General features: G+C 34.9%; 1 pseudogene; it reads left to right on the plus strand.

Moving 5' to 3' along the window:
• Nucleotides 1–13,854: 13,854 nt before the first annotated feature.
• On the plus strand, nt 13,855–14,363 carry LOC129075736 (39S ribosomal protein L1, mitochondrial-like; annotated as a pseudogene).
• Nucleotides 14,364–22,585: the final 8,222 nt, after the last annotated feature.

Below are 22,585 nucleotides of genomic sequence, written 5' to 3' on the forward strand. Positions count from 1 at the left end.
TTTCATAAATAAATTTGCCCTAATTTCCACTATATGTGTTGTCTTTTGCTTGAATTCTTCTCTTGTGAGCGAAGCAAGAACTGAGGAACAAGCTCAGGGTGAACCCTTGACTCAGGTCTCTCCCCAGTAACATATAAATATATGTTATACATACACATATATATATAATCTCATGGTAATATATAATATAATAATATAAGCATTGAGTCATTATTAGTTAAACCTTTTTGTTAACTCCACATAAAATTGCTTGGATAAGTACAATATAAATCTGTGATTTGTAAATCTGATAATGTATGATAATTCTTCTGATTAAAATTCTCTAAAGATAAGGCCCGAGAATGTCTATTTCTGCAAACATACACAAGTTATTATGATACACAAAAATAACTGATAAATGCTGTTTTAAATTTTTATCTAGACTGACACTAGTGTCTGGACTGCCTAAAACTGGACAAATGAAATCTAATACAGAACATTGTCTTAAAATATTTTTCTTTGTTTTGATGTATATGAATGAAGCAATATTCACTAGTTCCACTCCTCTGTTAGTTTTAAATACTGGTACACCCTATGACTCTTTTTCCTCTCTCCTCTCTTTATAATATTCCAGATCACATATTTCATTTCCATGGTTTCTAATACCATATATATGTTAGTATCTTCAAAATTTATGTAACAAATTCATACCTTTATCTTCACTCCCAAATCTGTACATAACTACCTCCTGAATATCTATAAATTTACAAGAATTTCAGAGTGTTCAAAGTTAAAGTCACGTTACTCCATCTCTAACTCTCAAGAAAATTCATCGAAAATTTTACCCTATCTAATTTAGATAATGTAATGAGCATCTGTGCTGCAGCCTCTCTAGGCTGGACAGGTCTGCTCAAGGCTCAGATAGAAGAAGATGCGTGGAGCCTTGGGGATGCTTGACACGCCTTTTTTCAGGAGAGTCACACAGGCACAAGCCCGGTCTAGGGCAATCACACAGGCTACAAGTCGGCGCCCCGACTCCCCACCCCCTCCAAAGCTCCATCTCTTTTATACTAGCCCCAAACAAAGCCGGCAATCAGGCCCGAAGGTGAAGTAACTATCATGAGCTGCCTCGTGAGATCTTACCCAAGGCTACAGGGCAGTTTTTCGCACCCGGGGCTCAAGGCCGTGAGACCAAGGTGAAAGGCTGTGGGAATGCTGCTCTATCAGACTCCCCCAAGGTTGTGGGGAGCTGCTCCCTCCTGTTATCCACGCATCTAGGTGAGGGAGCCAGACCTCCATGTACCCTACAGCATCCATCAAGATTACAAAAAAAAAAAAAAACCCGTTACAAATGTAATTCTTTCATTTACTAACCTCTCACAATTTAAAGTTTCTTAATCTTAAATTATAATTCTTAATATTAAATCTACTTTATTCTTCCTCTCTATGCTATGACTAGCACAGGCTTCCTCATTTTTTTCTCTATTCTTCAACTCAGTGTTGTTCCCCTCCGATAGATCTCTCTCTTCCCTTCCCTCTATAGAGTGATACCAAAATGATCATTGGAATCTTTAATACCTCTTAAATAGATTTTAAAATAAAGTTTTACATTTTAATGGCAGCATTTCTCAGTAGTACTTCAGTGATCTGAATGCTCTAGAACCAACCACCTAGGGGTAGGGTGGTGAATATATAGCTTCTAGGGTTTAATCCTAAATGAGGGGGTGCAGGGTATGCTTTATGGGACCACACCCACTGCAGAACAACTAGATGATGAAAGATACTTTTTTTTGAGGCATTGCTGGTATTATAAGAATTAGGAAAGTTCTTAATAAACACTCCTCCCAAATTAAAAAAAAAAATCAAGCTGGTGCTAGACCTAGAAACCCAGTGACAAATTGCTGGGAGTATTTCAGTGAATGTTAAGCAGAGAGTCACTGATGTTGGGTTAGTGAGATTTGGGTACGTTTCTGAGGCTACTATTCATGCAGTGAGACAAGAAATCTTAGGGGAGCTAAAATGCTCCCACATCACATATTTTTCTTGGTGCTTCGTTGAAAAAGATATGAATCCTCTTTGGGCACAAATTATGCTAGTTTAGTCTCACAGTGATCTCCCAAATTAAGACATGGCAATGCCCTTACAATAAATATCATCAAACACAGAAGTTCTTTTTTTTTAAAGAGACTTTATTTTTTAGAACAGTTTTAAATTTATAGAAATTGAATAGTACAGAGTTCCCGTATGTCCTGTACCTAGTTTTCTCTTTTTTTTTATTGTTGTTCAAATATATTTTTCTCTATTTTCCTGCCACCCTTCCCCTGCCCCACCCACTCCCACCTTCCACCCTCAATCCTTCCCCACTTTGGCTTTGTCCATGGGTCCTTTATACATGCTCCTTGACCTGACCCTACCCCTTCTTTTCCCTGTTACCCTCCTCCCTCCTTCCCTCTCATTACTGTCCGTTTGTTTTTACTTTCAATGTTGCTGGTTATATTTTTCTTGCTTGTTTTGTTGATTAGGTTCCACTTACAGGTGAGATCATACGGTATTTGTCTTTCACTCCCTGGCTTATTTCACTTAGCATAATTTTCTCCAGTTCCATTCATGCTGTCACGAAGGGTAGTAGATCTTTCTTGTGTAAATGTAACATAGTTAAATTTTAAAAATAATCTTTAGGACTTAAATTATTGAAATTGCCAGAAACACAATATTAGCAAGCCAATTACTCATATTGGAGTTTCAAAAAAATTGAAAATAATGTGGTTTAAGAAATAAAATATTTTTGAAATATAAAGGGCAACAAATGGATAAAGAGAAAACACATATGGCTGAAGAGAGAAATAAAGAACTAAAAAATGTATTCAAAGAATACATTAAGTAGAGAATAGCAAAGAGATAAACAACAACAAAAGAATGTAAAAAGAAATTGAGAAACTAACAAAAAGTTTTTTTTTTTAGTTTTTAAAAATTTACTGAGGTGACATTGGATAACTGGATCATGTAGGTTTCAAGTGTACATTTCCCTGATAGATGATCTGTATATTGCATTTTGTGCCCACCACCCAAAGTCAAATCATCTGTCACCATATATTTGGTCCCCTTTACCCTTTACCATCTTCTCTACCCTCTTCCTCTGGTGACCACCATACTGTTTGTGTCTCTGAGTTTCAGTTTTGTATCACACATATGAGTGAAATCATATGGTTCTTAGCTTTTTTCTGACTGACTTAGCTTGCTTAGCATAACATTCTAAAAGTCCATCCATATTGTCCAAATGGCAGCATTTCATCTTTTCTTATGGATGGGTAGTAGTACACAATGTATATGTACCACATCTTTATTCAATCCATTATCAAAAGACATTTTTGTCACTGCCATGTCTTGGCCACCATGAATGATGCTTCAGTGAACAGAAGGGTCCATATATTTTAGCGAATAAATGTTTTTGAATTTTTCAAGTAGATACCTAGAAGAAGGATTGCAGTGTCATATGGTAATATTATTCTTAATATTTTGAAGAACTGCCACACTGTTCTTCGTGGTGGCTGTACCAGTTTACATTTCCAGAAGCATTGAATGGAGATTCCTTTTTCTCAACAACCTCTGCAACACTTGTTATTACTTAACTTGTTGATAATTGTCATTCTAACAGATGTGAAGTGGTATTTCATTGTAGTTTTGATTTGTAATTTCCTAATAGCTAGTGAATTTGAACACTTTTTCATATATTTGTTGACCATTTGTATGTGTTCTTGGGTATAAAGAGGCCCTCTGCCACTTTAAATTGTTTGTTTGATGTTGAGTTATATGATTTTTTTAAATATATTTTGGATATTAAACCCTTGCCAGATCTGTTGTTCACCAATATCATATCCCATTTGTTTGGTTGCCTTTTTGTTTTATTGTTGGTTTCTTTTGCTGTGCAGAAGCTTTTTAGTTTAGTATAGTTTCATTCATTTATTTTTGTCTTTACTTACTTGCATTTGGGGTCAAATTCATAAAATCTTCTCAAAGATGAAGTTCCATAAGCATAGTATCTGTTTTCTTCTGTGTAATTTATTGTTTCAGATCTTATATTTAGATTTTGATCCATTTTCAATCAACATTTGAACATGGGAACACTCAGCTCTCTAGTTTCATTCTTCTTTTGTATGTGGCTTTTTTATTTTTTCAGCTCCATTTACTGAAAAGATTTTCTTTTCTCCATTGCATGTTTTTGGCTCTTTTGTCAAAATTTATTTGCCCATATATACGTAGTTTTATTTCTGGGCTGTATTTTTCTGCCAATGATGTTTTGATCATCATAGCTCTGTAGTATAATTTTAAGTCATGTAATCTGATGTTTCTGGCTTCATTTTTTTATTTATTTGTTTTTGTTTTTATTTTTTTTCCTCAGGATTGCTTTGGCTATTAGGTATCTTTTGTGGTTGCATACAAATCTGATAATTTTTTGTTCTATTTCTTTAAAAAACGACGTTTGTATTTTCATGGGAAATTCATTAAATTTGTATATTGTTTTGGGTAATATGAACATTTTAACTATGAAAATAAAATATCTTTCCATTTTTTGTGTCTTTTATAATCTCTTTTAATAGTATTTTGTAGTTTTTAGTATATAGGTTTTCACATTCTTTGTTAAGCTTATTCCTAGATATTTAATTCTGGTTGCAGTTGCAAAAGAAATTGGGTTTTTTTATTACTTTTTCTGAAGTTTTTATGTTGATACATAGGAAAGCAGTGTATTTTTGTACATTGACTTTTGTATTATGCAACTTTATTTGTTTATCATTTCTAATATTATTTTGGTGGAGTCTTTATGATTTTCTATATACAGAACCATGCCATCTCTAAAAAGTGATGTGTTTACATATTTCTTCTTAATTTGGATGCCTTTTGTTTATTTATCTTGCTTAATTGTCCTGGCTAGGATTTCTAGTACTATGTTGATTAAAACTGATGAGAGTTGGCATCTTTGTATTGTCCTGATTTTAAAGGAAAAGTCAGGTTTTCACCAGTGAGTATAATATTGACTAAGGGTGTGTCATATACGGCCTTTATTTTGTGGAGGTACTTTCCTTTTATACCCATTTTATTGAGTGTTTTAATCATAAAAGAATGTTGTAATTATCAGATCTTTTTTCTCTATTGATAAGATCATACGATTTTTATCCCTTGTTTTATTAATGTGGGGTATTACATTGTCTGATTTGCATAATGTTGAATCATCCTGTGCCCCTGAAATTAACCCCACTTGATTATGATATATTATTTCTTTAATGTGTTGTTGTATTCAATTTCCTATTATTTAGTGTAGAATTTTTGCATCTATATTTATCAGAAATACTGGTCTTTTTGTATTAACCTTGCCAGGTTTTGATATCGGTGTTGTGTTGGCCTCCTAAAATATGTTAGAAACCATTGCCTCTTCAATTTTTTGGAAGAGTTTGAGAAGGATAGGTATTAAGTCTCCTTTGAATATTTGGTAGAATTCACTAGGAAACCATCTGGTCCTGGACTTTTACTTCCAATCGAGATAGCAGCATAGGCAGATATGGCTCACCCTTTGCATAACAACATCAAAATTACAACTAAAATATAGAACAACCAGCACTCAGAACCATCAGAAATCAAGTCAAATGAAAGTCTGACAATTATGGAATGAAAGAAACCACTTCCATCCAGACTGATAGGAAGGCCCAGACATGGAACCGGCTGGTCCCATACCCACGTGATGGATAAAAATTTGGGAGGGATATCTCAGGAGTGAGGGGTCCCAGCCACACACCAGATCCCCGAGCCCAGGGTTCCAGTGCCAGGAAAATAAGTCCCCACAACTTCTAGCTGCAAAAACCAGTGGGGATTGAATTGGTGGAAGAACCTCCTGGAGCCACAAGCAGCTCCTCTTAAAGAACCCACGCATGGACTCACCTACTCAGATTCACTCCCTCTGAGCTCCAGCACCAGGGGAGCAGCTTGAAAGGCACTAGTGTCATACTGGGAGGAACTAAAGTGTCTGGCATCAAGGCAAACAGAGGCCATTGTCCCTTTTCTAAACCCTCCCCTCATAGAGCTACAGAGCCAGCAAGCTGGTACTATATCTGAGACTTTTTTGATGGTTGTTTCAGTTTCCTCATTGTTGATCAGTCTATTTACATGTTCCAATTTTTTGTGATTCAGTCTAAAAAATTATATATTTCTAAGGAACATATTATTTCTCATAGGTTTTTGAAGTTGGTAGCATATAGACTTTCATAGTGTCCTAGTATATTTTGTATATTTGTGATACCTGTAGTAACTTCCCTTCTTTCATTTTTAATTTTGTTTATATGAAGGTTTTTTTTTTCTTTTTTCCTTAGTGAGTCTACCTAGAGGATTGTCAATTTTATTCGTTCTTTCAAAGAACTACCTCTTTGTTGTATCAAGTATTTTGCTATCTATTTCATTAAATTCTGCTCTAATACTTATTATTTCCTTTTTCTGCTCACTTTGGATGCTTTTCTCTTGCTTTTTCTAATTTTTAATATGTAATGTTAGGTTAGGTTGTTTACTTGGATTTTTCTTGTTTCTTGTGATAAACTTGGAACGATATAAATGTCCTTTACTGCTTTCACTGCATTTCAGAAGTTTTGATATGTTGTATTGCAATACTCGCTTGTCTCTAGATGTCTTTTGATCTTACTTTTTTATTTTTTCTTTGACCTAGACATTATTTAATAGTATATTATTTAATCACCCATGTATTTGTAGTTTTCTTTATTTTTTGTGTTGATTTCTAATTTCAAAGCATAATCTGTGATTAGAGAATATGATAAGTATGATTGAAATCTTCTTTGTTGAGGCCAGTTTTGTGTCCCAACAAATGGTCTATTTTTTAGAATGTTCCATGTGCACTAGAGATGAATGCATAATCTGGTATTCTGGGATGAAAGGTTCTATAAATATCAATTATGTTCATTTGGTCTAATGGGTCATCTAAGGCCAGTATTTTTTTAATTTATTCTGTTTGGGTGATCTATTTATAGCTGTCAATGGAATATTAAAGCCCCCATCTATGATTGTGTTTTTGTTAGACTCTCCCTTTAGTTCTTCTAGTAGTTGCTTTATATATTTTGATGTCTCCTGATTGGGTGCATATGTACTGAGATCTATTATGTTTTCTTGATATGGTGTCTTCTTTATTATAAAATGTCCATCTTTGTGTCTTGGTACCTTTGTTATCTTGAAATCTAATTTTGTCATATATAGGTATGGCTACACCTGCTTTTCTGTGGATGTTATTTTCTTGGAGAAGCATTCTCCACCCTTTCCCTTTGAGTCTAAGTATGTCTTTGCAGCTTAGATGTGTTTCCTGAAGGCAGCATATGCAGCATATGATCTTTTTATCCAATATACAACTCTGTGCCTCTTTATTGGTGAATTCAGTTCATTAACATGTTGGGTAACTATTCATCTATGAGCATACTGTATAGCCATTTTATCTTTTGTTTTTTTGGTAGCTCTATGCCTCCAATGGTTCTTTTTCTTTGTGTTTCTGTCTGTTGTTTTTATTTGGCAGCATGTCATATTTCTTTCTATTGTTTCCTCTTTTATTTTAAGGTATGTGTCTCAGTTGTGTGTGTGTGTGTGCGATTACCATTTGTTTTGTGTATTACGGTTATCATTTAGTTTATGAAAAAGAAAGTGTCATATACTCATATACAGTAGTTCTTTTTCTTTTGAATACACCTGATCTCCATCCACCTTTGCAAATTCAGAACTTCACCCCCTCCCTTTCTATGTTTTGTTGTCACAGATTTTCTCTGTTTCTGCTCTGAGTTTGTTGGTGATCTTACTCATAGTTTTGTGACTTTTTGTTCTTTGTTTCATATAGAATTACTCCCTTGAGTATTTCCTGCAATGGAGATCTTCTGGTGACAAATTCCATCATATTCTATATTTCTGGGAAAGTCTCTACTTCTTCCTCATATTTAAAGGATGATGTTGCTTAATATATTATTCTTGGCTGGTGATTTCTCTTTCAGTAGTTTGAATATTTGATTCCATTCTCTTCTGCCTTGTAGATTATCTACTGAGAAGTCTAATGATAGCCTAATGAGCTTTTATTTATAGGTTACTCTCATCTTTCCCCCACCTGCCTTAGGAATTCTTTCTTTGTCATTACTTTTTTAATTTACGTCTTTGGATTGAGGTAACTAGGTATTCTGTTTGCTTGTTGGATTCCAGAATCTAGCTCTTTCTATAGATTTGGGAAGTTCTCATTAACTATTTGTTTGAATAGACTCTTTGGTCTCCTCTTCTTCTTCTGGTATGTATATTATTCTTATATTGCTCTTTCTGATGGTCAAATAGTTCTCATAAAGTTCTTTCATTTTTCTCATGCTCAAGTCTTTCTCTTCCTTCTGTGACATTTCTAGATTTCTATCTTCACTCTCACTAATCCTTACCTCTATCTCTTCCACTCTATTTCCTATGGTTGATAGTTTATTCTTGATTTCTTTAATTGAGTTCTTTGCCTACAGATTCTGTTTGATTTTCTTTTTTAAAGCTTAAATAATTTTAGCAAAGTAATCATTATGTTCATTGATTTGTTTATGAGTGCATTAAATTGCTTGTCTGAATTTTCTAGCATCTTATCAAGCATTCCCAGAATCACAATTTTGAATTCTCTGTCATTTGTGGCACTTATTTTCATCTCTTTACATTTGTTTTCTGGATATCTTTTATTTTCTTTCTGAGCTGCCTCTCTACCATGGTTATTCATGGTATATTATGGATTTCTTTTCTGTCTAGACATCTATGTATCAGTGGCACCTCTCTAGCATACTAATACAAAGGGGTCTTTTTATTCTTTTTCAGTAGGTGGTGCTTAATTGTGTTTTTACCTCTGTGAAATCCCAGTGCAAACTCAGTACGTCGGGGTGTGGTGGGCTGGGGGAAGTGGCCAGTTTTTTTTCTGTTTATCTGTCCAGATAATGGTGACCTTGGACCTTTGTGGGGTCCCCAACTTTGGCACCTAGCACAGAGTGCACTCTTAAGGAAAAGGGTGATTCTGTAGTACCAGCTCTTGGGTTTGAAGATAATGTGTTCTACAATCCAACACCAAGGGTGAAGGGAGCTTACCACTTGGAGGCTATGCAGCAGCAGGGTTCTGTAGCTTTATTTCCCTAACTGGAGTGCCAGTTGCTTGACAGCTTAGTCTTCTCCCTGATGCTGTGTCCTTGCTGCAGTCTCTGGACTCAGCCACAGTTCTTACTGCTCTCTGCTGTAGCAATGCCCTCCAAATCTCTTTGCTTCTCCCAGATGAAGGGAGCTAAGCCACTACTCTTCCCTCTTTAGGCTGAGCTCCGCTTGAGCTCCCAGTTGCAGGCCTGCATCCTTGGCTTATCTCAGCCATTCTTCCTTCTCGTCCTTCCCTTTTGTTTCCACTTCCCCACTATTAGGTGTTTCAGTGCACACGTCTCTCAGCTGTGTTTGTGCATTGAGTAGGGAATCCTCTGTTGAATTATAAATGTTCAAATTGTTGAAACTTCAGGGGGAAAGACCAAGGGATTCCTCAGGCCACAATTTCTCTGATGTCGCTCAAAATGTTTTAATATATCTAAGATTTATAGAAAAAAATAACAAAATAAAATAAAATGTTTCAAGCAATAATTATTGAACAACTTAAGTGACTAAAGCAAAAATTGAATATAATGATTCAAAAAGAGGTAACATATAATAGGTTGAACAAAATAATATATATAAATATTGAAAGAGCTTATAATTCTATATGTAAAGGCAACATAGGCTTTGCTGTGCCTTCACTCTAAATTACCCCAAATTAATTCCTGTCAGGTAAAAATTATTCATTAATTTTCTAAATGTTGCTTCATGAATTTAAAATCGCAAGATATTATTTAGAAAACCATATCACCTAAATTAAATATATTAATTAGGAGTAAAAATATTTTATATTAAATACTATAGAAAACTAAATGTCATTCAAGTTAATTATACCCATAAGAAAAATCTAGCTTATTCTGAAGTAACAAATAACTTCCAAATAACAGTGGTGGCAGAAATCATGATTTATTTTTTCAAACTCAGTGTCTACTTTGCGTTATCTGAGCTCTACCTGTTGTCATCATGATCCTCATTATGGGTGCCAGGCTGGTACTGCCAATATCTGGGCTTTCGCTACTTCGTACAACAGAGGGAAAATAGTATAAAAGAAGGCACTCGATGGCTCTTCACATGTTTACCTAAAAATGACACACATCCCTTCCACTCATTTTATTATCCAGAGCAAATCCCATGCCCACATCTAAATTCAACTGGGAGGGTGAAATGCAATACACAAGTGGGCAACAGGACGTTTACAGTTGTGACTATGCAAAACAAAGCCTATTTTTGTGTTATTATTTAATATTTATGATTTTTACACAAACAACTGTATACCTACTTTTCCCCCACCCTGTTTAACTAAGAGTATGTGGAAAAAGAGACAGTTGGGATATTTGTGACCTCCTTAATGTCTACCATTGAGAGTATACTGATATGGTTTATAGAAACAAATTATTTGAAGAATTTAATTATTCGATGTAATTAAATTTGTTTAATTACAATCAAACACATTTTAAGTCTAATATTCTTCCATTTATTCATTTATTTCTCATTCTCTCTCTCTCTCTCTTTCTCTCTCTGTGCATCCCATATTATATTTTAGTGCTTTGGAAATTTACTTACTATGTCCCTTTCTGGAACTGCGCACCAAGCCCTTTTTACAATGTAAGAGTAAAAGAAAGCTTCTACATAAAGAACCAATAATTTTCTGTGTCCCTAGATGGGGCTTATTTATCAATTAGAATAGAATAAAAAGTCTATATCATCAGTACAAAATAAGTCCCCAAGGAGAAAGAAAGGGTTATAAAAGAGAACTTGTAGGGAGCTAAGGACATTAGAAAAGGGAATTTAGAATTCATAAGTTATCCTGGAACAAGACAATCCTTAAATTTTGAGAGCAATTTTGAATCCAATATAAATAAATTTTCAGGGGAATTATCTGAAGAGAATGAGAGTGATGTGTTCCTGTTTCCTTATCCTATGCAGGGCAGAAATACACAGCCAGAAAAAATATTATCAATCCAAGCATTAAATGTCACTACTAAATATAGCACAAACCAATCTAAAATACAAAAAATAGAAACAATTGTCAGTATTTGTGCACAGTGAACTTAACTCTATCCTGCCAATAAGTATCATTCTTAATTTTAATTTTTTGTGAATATTTAATGTGTCAAGAGTTTAATTTTTTATTTAAGAATGTATTAGCTGTATGTTTTCAATGCTGTGTAATTTTCTGGGAAAAATTCAAATATAACTATAATTTTGGCTTATGTGGAACAATATTTTATTGTTATATAAAATATCCTCTTCAGGAAGTAACTTAGCCAGGGGGGAAGACAAATCAATCACTGAAATGTTTTGAATTTCTGTAAAGCTATTATTTATGTTTTTGTTTTCTAAATACATAGGTTTAATATTATGGAACAATACCTATGTGTACCCTTCAATTCATTGAATAATAAATAATAATTCAATGCTTTTTGATAATTGACACTGGTAAAGAATATAAACATAAATTAATATTTATATGTAACTAAAAATAATAAAGAGGCATGATAATCATTAGATCATCAAATCTCTCCAAATAAAAAGCTGAAACAAAAAAAATTCAAATTTGAAATTCCTAAGAAAAACCAAAAACAATCTTTACTTTTCCTACTGAACATAAAATATTGGCTTGGCCAAAGAGTCCATTAAGTTTTTTTTCTGTAAAATAAAACACATAGTTTTCATTTTCACCAATAACTTTAATGATGTAGATATTTTGATTATGTCAGCTATCTCCCGCTATTGGCTTCTAGTGGGTAGAGGCCAGGGGGGCTGCTAAACATCTCCCAATGCATAAGACAGCTTCATAGCAAAGAATTATTTGGCCAAAATGTCCATAGTATCAAGAAACTTCGCAAACCACTTTTGACATATTTGATCCATCACAGCACCTTCTCCATACACTTCCCAAATCTTTTTTCTTTTTGCATTTAGCTGTATTTTTACTTTTCTTGAAATAATAAAGCATAATACACCAAAAATGTTTCATATTTTCTTCCATCTTAAATGTTAAAATGGCTGCACAAAAATTCACCAATTTTAATAAATTTTTTTAATGCATGCTTATATGACAGCTATCACAATACAATCTAACAAAATTGTTTTGAATGAAGTTAAAGACAACCAACCTCTACTAGAGCCATCATACAGAAGAAATTAATAAACTTTTTGGCCAACCCAGTAATAACAGTTTTAATTGGCATAGAATGTGTCCCAGGATTAATATCCATTAAGAGTGAACTGTCCTCTTAATGTCTTTTCTGTATATAACAAAGAATTTAAACCTGTACATATTTTTGTACCTTTCATTGTGTAAATTTTGCACAGAAAGTTTTTGACATAAAGTTTATTTTTTTCAATTTAGTTCTGTGCATGCACTAATAAAACTGTTTGTTTAATTTAAAAGGAATATATAAGACTTTACCCATATTATTTTCTTGGTTTTTATTTCAGATGCAGAAATTTTTTGGGGGGGTAAATTCATTTTTCAGGGATTGAACACTATTGTTAGCAAGTGCCTAAAAGATATGAAACAGTTTACATATATCAACTGTAACAGTAGGTCCTAAATGGACCCATTCCCCAAATAGTTTTATTTTAAAGAAAGCCATACATAGATGCTTTGAGCTAATCTTGCTATGCACATTATACATGTGCTGTTTTTGTGCAGTTTGTCTACTTTCTTAGTGAAGTATTCTTTGTATAAAACCTGTTAAAATTGTGTTTCTTAAATTGAGCCTAAGAATGGAGGTGATTGGAAATAATACAGTATATATTAATAATGTATATGGTGTTTAAAGAATGGTAAGCATTGTTAATTTCTGTAATGAACATTTTCAATTAAATTTAACTTCGTGTTTCCACACACACACACACACACACAAAAATAGTGAACTGTCCTTAGTTTATTTTTAAACTCAGGGAATGCATGACTATTAATATACTTTAATTATTATTTTTGAAGTAGCTTAATAAATATTTTTGGAATGAATGAATCATCTAAATTAATAAATGAATAAATGTCCCAGACAAAAAGAATTTGCTATTGTTTCTTTGTCAGGACATATTTACTATCAAATAAGTCAAAATAAATGATATATTTGAGAGAAATACTGAGAACTTTTAGGAAGATATTGGAATGTTTCATGAAACTTTGGAAAGGACAAGTATGTTTGCAACATTACTATAAATGATTTCTTCATCTTGTATTTTTATTCTTTGCTTGTGAACATCATACTGTCTGCTCCTCCCTCCATAAAGAATGTAGTCAGCAATAGCCTCTAAAACTCATGTGTCAAGATTACTACCACCAGAGAAAGACTATTTGTTATAGGTTAGAAAAACTATTCTAAATGTCTTAAATTATAAATGCCTTAACTTGATTCAGGTGCATAATTCTGACTCACAAATGTAGTCAAGGATATAGGGTGGGGCCAAAATAAGTTTAGAGTTGTGAGTATGCAAATACAGAATTTATTCTTATATTATTATTTGTCATTGTATTTTTTCCATACAAACAACTGTAAAACTACTTTTGCTCTGACCTGTATGTGGCTGACATGATGGGTTGAGCTTGAGTCAGATCATGTTTCACATTGGGTTAAAAAGCTAGGGTGTGGTTAGCACCAAAAACGCAACTTAGAGCTGGATAATATTTATTGGAACCAACTGAAGAAAAAGAACAAGTGAATTCCATCAACCCAATCTGGAATTGTCAACATGGAGGTGGCCATAAGATGTCTTGGTAGAACCTTGATTGATTAAAGACATTGTCTTTCCTAGATAGCTTATAAGACAGTTATTCATCCTTGTTCTGCATGCATTCAGGTGCCCAACAGATATTTTCCTGCTTCTAGGAAGCTTGGAAAGAAAGTAAAAGAGGTACCAAAGAAAAAGCATCAAATGGGAGAAAAAAAAAAGATGAGATAGGAAAAAAGAGGTCATAACCATTTATGCAAGGTGGACCTGAAGATGAGGACTACTTAAATGCTTACATCCAAGGCAGGTATACAAAGTGGAGAGAGCTATTCGTTTACTTGAAAAATTTCAAATTCCAGACTACAAATCCAGCATGAGGTGTTTATCTTGATTTGACACTAGATATGACACTGGGGAAGAAGAAAATAGTGGAACCATTTGCCAGTGTTCTTAGATTGCCATGCCCATTCATTTCAAAAATCAACAAAGTTGCTTCATTTACAGGGAGTGCATCGGAGATGGGTGTGTAAATATTACCACTCAGGAAAATAGTTTAGCAATTACTAATAAAGGCAAATATATACTTACCATCTAGAAGAGAGCAATTTCTCTTCTAGATATATACCTAAAGAAAATGGATTTTTACAGAAGTATTGATATATAAATGTTCTTAGCAACTAATTAATGATAATCTAATAACATGGATGGATCTCACAAGAATGCGAGAGGGAAAACAAGAGACGCAAAAAAGTACATAATATATAATTGTTTATTGTACTTTTTATTTATATGAAGTTCTAAAATTATTAAAACTATAAAAAGTAATATTTTATAAATCTGACATAAGTAAGTTAATGAAATACCAACAAGAGTTTCTACAAAGTATATTATTCACAGGTTGTACTTCAGCAATGCATTTATATTAGTGCAAAATGTCATTTTATATATTTGTGTCACCAGTTTCAAGTAAAAGGAAGTCAAAAGAAATATTTTCTTACCTTTTTTTTTAGGTCTCTTTTTCTAATTTTCTAAGTCAAAATAAAAACAAATAAAATATATTAGAAGAAAGGCCTTGAGAAAGTAAAAGTGTAATTGTGGGGATTTTTTCTTCTCCCCCCACCCCCCGCTTATCTGAGTGCATTTTTTCATTGCTTTTTAGAGAGAGAGAAAAAGAGAGAAAAAAATCATCAGTGTGAGACAGAAGCATCTATTGGTTGCTTCTCGTATCACCCAGACCGGGAATCATACACACCTGAACCAGGGATCGAACCTGCAACATTTCAGTTACAGGATGATGCTCCAACAAACTTAGCCACACCTGCCACGGCATGTATTCTTTTCAACAATTCATTGTTATTAAGAAGCAGAATATGGAATCATGCAGAAAACAATTCTTTTTTTCTTCCCACTTATATGATGCATGTCATAAAATCATCAGTGAATAATGCACACCAGAAGATCTAAGTATTTTAATTGTGTAAAATTGTGTGAAATGATTAATGTGAAAAACTTCCAATTTGAATGTATTTTCTATACTTTCATTAAGAATCTGTGCTTTTTTTCTAGTAGTTATCACAAGTATTATGAAACATCATTAAAAACTAAAGAAAACAAAGTTTTCAGCAGAGAAGTAACTAAAGGTGTGAAATAATTATTGCAAGAAATTTAGGCGGCAGCAGGAGAAGTGGCAGTGGTGGCAGTGGATATAAATGGAAGTGGGAAGGGAAAGGAAGGCTCATTTCCCCTTGAACTTGGAGAGCCACCCAGAGACCACCAATAAGGTGCAGAGCCCCGACACTGCCTTACCCTGGATTTCATTCCATGTTGGAGGGCTTGATGAGTGGAATTCCTGTGGCTGCTGTGACTCTGGTGCTAGACATACTGCAGAGATCCAAGATGGTGGAGGAGGGAGTGGATACTAAAATAACCTCCTCCAAGGACCAATCTATAATTACAGCTAAACTGTAGAGAAATCACCTGGAATAAACTGAACAATAGCAGGTGAGAAGACTTATAACCATGGACAGGCTGAAGAAACAGCTTTATCACAATGAGAGTGGTACGGCATGCAGAGGAGACGTGAGAGGGCTGGCTGGACTCACACAGGTGGCATCTGAAGTGCCAGAGGACTATTTCAGTGGCTACGGTGTTCCCCCTGAGAAATGTGGGGTATAAATCACTTCATACTGGGCTCCCCAGCCTATGGCACCAGAACCCCAAAAGAACTGAGATAACAATCAACTGTGAAAACTACAGGGTATCTCTCTTCCAGGGACATATAGCTGGAAGCACAGAGAGTCTTTTTAAGGGACAAGGCATAAATTTTCATTTGCAACCACTTACTCTGGGCTCCGGTAAAGGGGGGCAGGCAGAGTAGACTAAAGACACTTGAAAAGAGACTGAGGACAGTGGCTTTGGGGAGAGAACTGAGGGAGCAGCCATCAGGATCTCCATGCTGAGTCATCCCCAATACTACAGTAGCCATCTTGCTCAGGCAGACCACTCCCCTCCAAATGGTATCAGCCTGAGGGGAAACAATAGCCTCACCCACAGGAATTACTCTGCCCCATCCTGTGGTGCTTAAGCCTGACAGCTGATTGCAGAGTTACTAGATTAATAACTGAAGGAGTCAACCATAGACTGTGGCTCCCTGATAGTTCTGAACAGGTTGCCTAAGGCCAGACTGGGACACCATCTGACATCACCAGAGGCAGATCCAGAAACAAAAAACGATGGTAAATACTAGATGGTACCAACACAAATTCCACCACAGTCTTCTTCATTATTAGCAATATTTTCTCCTCTGCCTAGCTTTTTAGTATTTATTTCTTGCCCTTCAAGTGTGTGCATATTAAGTCACTAGATTTTATATTATAGTTTATTTCAAATCTCATATTTTGTTCTTCTGTTCTATTACTCCGTTTTACCTTTTTTCTTTCTTCCTTTTATTTTCATTTAAAATTTTTTTCTCTCTTGCTACAACTTGTTTCCATCCCACAATCTTACTATTGCTCCACCTCCAGCTTCTCAAAACCATTTTCTTTTTGTCATTGGTCATCTCACATTCTTTCTTCCACTCTTAAAATACACTTGTTCTTTCTCTGCCTTTATCAATCTTTGCTTGTTCATTATGGATATGCTGGTTGTTGCATTTCTTCAGTTTTATCTCTAGACCTTCACTATTTTGATATTTCAAATCTCAAATTTTACAATTCCCCTCTCCTACTCCATTCTGCCTTCCTCCTGCCCTTTCTTTTTTTCATCTCAAATTTTAATTTTTCCCTGTCTTAGCCTGGTTTTCATTCCTCACTCTTAGTATTCCGTCTTCCTCTATCATCTCAAATTCACTTTCCTTCCTTCTAGACATACCTTAACCATTTTTGTTTTCTTCCCTCTTATTCCCATTCAACCTATATTAATCCTAGCTCATTTGTTGCTGATAGTTCTGTGGTGGATCTTTTTCTCCAACTGGTTCCTACTTATTTTTTTCTTTTTATTTCTCTTTCACTATATATTTTTAAATTTCCATTTAAACCTAATACTATATGCTTCCTTTCTCTTGCATCATTCCACCTTCTTCATTCCCTTTTTTATTTACAATGTAAATTTTACTTTCTCTCTTTTCCTTGCTCCAATTCCCTACTCTTATTATTTCTCCTCAGTCTACCCTCTCAAAATCATTTTTCTTTCAGTTAGTGATCTCCTATTCATTTCTCCTTTCTCATAATAGTCTTAATATTTTTGCACCCTTATTAATGCTGGCTCATTTGTTGTTGATAGGGTGTTTATGGGTGGGCATTATTTTTGTGGGTGTGGGTTTGTTTCCCGGGTTATGTGGTTTTATTCTGATAGCACCTGCACAACAGCATACAAGAAAAGGTGGGCAGAGTGACTTTTTAATCAGCCAGCCAGAGGGAAGGACCCACCAAAAAATGACACAACAACAATCAAAACCTAATTACAACAACAGAGCTAAATAATTGGTATAAAGGGCATCTCAAGAGCATTCACTTCAGATCAAAGAGACCATGCTACTGAAGCCCACAGGTCTCCTACCATAGAAGTTCATATCACAAAGACAGGGAGCCAAAGCAGATAAATCTAAAAGGCAGAAACAAACAAGAACAGTACCTAAAATGGGGAGACAAAGAAACAACCTCCAATCAAAAGGAAAAGAGGAATCTCCAGAAAGAGTGCTAAATGAAATAGAGGCAAGTAAACTATCAGACAGTGAGTTCAAAATAATGGTTATAAGCAAGCTAAATGAACTCAGTGAGAACTACAAAGAACTACAGGGAAGCTACAAAGAACTCACAGCAAACTACATCAGCATGATAAAAGACACAAAAACTATCAATAAGACCCAGGAAGAAATGAAAAATACAATTTATGAATTAAAGAACATAGCAGAAAGAATTAAAAGCAGACTAGATGAAGCAGAGGATCAAATTAGTGAGCTGAAAGCAAGGTAGAAAAAAAATCCCAGACAGAGCAACAGAATGAAAAAAGACTCAAAAAGCATTAAGAGGGATTAAGGGTACTGCAGGACAACAAGAAACATAATAATATCCATATCATAAGGATATTAGAAGGAGAAGAGGAGCAAAGCATCAGAAACCCATTTGAAAAAGTAATGACAGAAAACATGCCTAACTTGATGAGACAGATTCACACAAGTCAGGAAAGCACAGTGGGCCCCAATCAAAATGAATCCAAAGAGGCCCACTCCAAGACATGTCATAATAAAAATGTCAAAATTTAAAGACAAAGTGAGAATATTAAAGACAGAAAGGGAGAAACAGGGAGCCCCCATAAAGCTATCAGCGGATTATTCAACAGAAACACTACCAGCCAAAAGGAATGACAAGAAATACTCCAAGTAATGAAAAGCAAAGGCCTACAACCAAGACTACTATACCCAGAAAGGCTCTCACTTAAAATGGAAGGCAAAATAAGGAGTTTCCCAGACAAAAAATGGCTCAAAGAATACACTACCACAAAACCAGCATTACAAGAAATGCTAAAGCGACTCCTTTAAGAAGATAAAGAAAACAAGAGAGAGAGAGGGACACAAGTACAGAGGGAAAATGGCAATGTATAAGTACCTGTCAATAATAATCTTAAACGTAAATGGACTAAATGCTCCAACCAAAAGATATGGGGTAGCTGAATGGATAAGAAAACATAACCCACATATATGCTGTCTACAAGAGACCCACCTCAGAACAGATCTACACAGACTGAAAGTGAAAGGATGGAAAAAATATCCCAAGCAAACTGACATGAAAAAAAAAAGCTGGGGTAGCAACACTCATACCAGACAAAATAGATTTCAAAACAAAGGCCATAGAAAGAAACAAAGAAGGATACTATATAATACTTAAGAGAACAATCCAGCAACTAAATATAGCCATAGTAAATATATATGCTCCCAACATAGGAGCACTGAAGTATATAAGGAAAATCTTGGAGGACTTCATGAAAAATGGCAACAGCCACACACTCAGATCAGGGAAATTTAACACCCCGTTGTCAACAATGGCTAGATCTTCCAAGTGAAGAATCAACAAGGATATTGTGTCACTGAACAACACTGTAGATCAAATTGACTTAATTTATATATACAGAATCTTTCACCCCAAATAAGCAAAATATGCATTCTTTTCAAATATGCATGGAACATTTTCAAAGATAGACCACATGGTAGGTCACAAACAAGACTCAAAAAACTCAAGAAAATCGAAATCATATCAGGCACCTTCTCAGCTCACAATGGCCTGAAACTAGAAACCAACCTCAAGGAAAAAAAATCTTTAAAAAGTCAAATTCAGCAACAAGAAAAATAAAGTACCTAGGTATAAACTTAACCAAGGAAGTAAAAGACCTGAACACAGAATACTATACAACACTGAAGAAAGAAATTAAGGAAAACACAAATAAATGGAAGCATATACCACATTCATGGATTGGAAGAAATAGCATCATCAAAATGTCCATGCTACTCAAAGCAATTTATAGATTCAATTCAATCCCTATTAAAATACCAATGACAGATTACACAGACATAGAGCAAACAATTAAAAAAATTTATATGGAATCATAAACAACCCCAAATAACCACAATTTTGAGACAGAAGAACAAAGTAGGAGGGTTCACAATACCTGATATCAAACTATATTACAAGGCCACTGTAATCATAACAGTCCAGTATTGGCATAAGAACAAACACATGGATCAATGGGACAGAATAGAGAGTCCAGAAATAAACCCCTATCTCTATGGTCAATTAATATTCGACAAAGGAAGCAAAAGTATAAAATGGAGTAAAAATAACCTCTTCAAGAAACGGTGTCAGGAATGCTGAACAGCTACATGTAAAAAATTGAAATTCGACCTTCAGCTTACACCATACACAAAAATAAACTCAAGATGGATAAAAGACTTAAATATAAGTCGCAGCACCATAAAAATCCTAGAGGAGAACATAGGCAGGAAACTCTTAGATATCCCACACAGCAAAATTTTCACTGATATGTTCCCTAAAGCAAGGGACATAAAGGAAAGAATAAACAAATGGGACTTCACCAAAAGAAGAAACTTCTGCATGGCTAAAGAGAAAATCAGTAAAATGAAAAGGGAACCTACTGCATGGGAAAATATATTTGCCAATAATACTTCAGACAGGGGTTTAATCTCCAAAATAAATAAAGAACTCACACGACTCCATTTGAGGAAGACAAACAATCCAATTAAAAAATGGGCAAAGGACCTGAACAGACACTTCTCCAAGGAGGACGTACTCAGGGCCCAGAGACATATGAAAAGATGCTCAGCATGACTACCATCAGAGAGATGCAAATTAAAACCACAATGAGATACCACTTCACACCAGTCAGAATGGACATCATAAACAAGTCAACAAACAAGTGCTGGCATGGTTGCAGAGAAAAGGGAGCCCTAGCCCATTGTTGGTGGGAATGCAGACTGGTGCAGCCACTGTGGAAAAAAGTTTGGAATTTCCTCAAAAACCTAAAAATGGAAGTGCTTTTTGACCCAGAAGATTGCACTGCTGGGATTATACCCTAAGAATCCTGAAACACCAATTCAAAAGAACCCATGTACCCCAGTGTTCACAGCAGCACAAATTACAATAGCCAAGTGCTAGAAAAAACCTAAGTGCCCATCAGTAAATTAGTAGATCAAAAAACTGTGGTACATTTATGCAATGGAATACTACTCAGTAGAAGGAAAGAAGAAACTCTTACCCTTCATGGCAGCATAGATGGAACTGGAGAGCATTATGCTAAGCTAATTAAGCCAGATGGTGAAAGACAAATACCACACGATCTCACCTATAAGTGGAACCTAATTAACAAAACAAACAAGCAAGCAAAATATAATCATCAACATTAAAAGAAAAAACAAACCAACAATAACCAGAGGAGAGGAGAGGGGGGTAGAGGGGAAAAGAAAGGGAAGGGTCAAGTCAAGGAACACGTATAAAGGACCCATGGACAAAGCCAAAGTGGGAAAGGACTGAGGGTGGCAGGCAGGGGTGGGTGGAGCAGGGGAAAGTAGTGGCAGGAAAATGGAGACAACTGGACTTGAACAATAAAAAAAAAAAAATCAAAATATATAAAGTCTGTTTATTCTTCTCAAACAAGAAAATGTACACTTGGCTAGAGAGAATGAGCTCTTTCTAGCTGTGGACTCTTTCCTTAGCCAGAGGAGGACTTATCTGAGATTTGACTAGAGAAGACTGTTATAGCTTATGTAAGTCTAAGAAATAATAATCAAAGTTTTCTTTAAGTGCATTCTAAAACTAGAAGGGCAGGATATCTGTAACTTTAACTAAATTAAGAGAAGAAAGTTCAATTTTTTAAAAATCTATTTATTATTTTAATGTAACTTTTATGATTACCTCAACCAAAAATCTATATCACAGTTACATTTCTTAAGGGAAAAATTGAGAGACAAAGAGAATACCTCTTAGGCTCAAATATGCTTTTATAAACTTAAAGATGATATCATTAACTGACTTGTTTAAATATATAGTTAAATCACTTTCGTTGGGACTGTCAGTGAACTAAAACATTCCCTTCATAAAGCAAACTGTATAAGAATAATTATTTTCTAGTTCAGTACTCTCATTCTTAAGTTCAGGTTACATAACAGATCCTCAATTATTATGACATGAACTCTGCTGTGGCCAATAATATTTTAATAAGTGCCAAAACCCCCAGAATATTACACATACTAGGGATTGTATATACTATTTCATTTCATACTGTATTTGGGAAATGATCTGGTGAGGGTGAGGTATCAGGGTTCAAGCTTCCCATGTTTTTTTCTTTGTTCTTAGAGTAAGATTTGTGAAAAGGTGTGGGGCTTAAGTGTTCTCAGAAAGTGTCTGCCTTACATTCCTTCAATTCTTGGAGTCAAGCTCTTTGGTAAACGGCTGTTTATGTTACAGCTCTGCACATTTCCACGTGAAGGAATTCACTAGTATACATGTCAAGCTCTCTCCCCACCCATAATTCATTTCTCTCTGTGGACGGGGTGAGTTTTCTGATTAGAGATTTAACAAAAAGGAGCCAGACATGCTCAACTTAGCTCTTTGCTCTTTTAGAGTCGAGGGTCTCTTCATGCTGTAAATTTTACAAGGTAATCTCAATAGAGGAAGTTGGTGATTTTCCAGCTATGTCTGTACCTGGGTGAGTAACGTTAATTCCCCAATGCAATGTTAGAAAG

Source organism: Pteronotus mesoamericanus, unplaced genomic scaffold (genome assembly GCF_021234165.1).
Source record: "Pteronotus mesoamericanus isolate MK-2021 breed Mesoamerican mustached bat unplaced genomic scaffold, CSHL_Meso_final contig_56, whole genome shotgun sequence".
In the NCBI taxonomy this organism is placed as follows: Eukaryota; Metazoa; Chordata; class Mammalia; order Chiroptera; family Mormoopidae; genus Pteronotus; species Pteronotus mesoamericanus.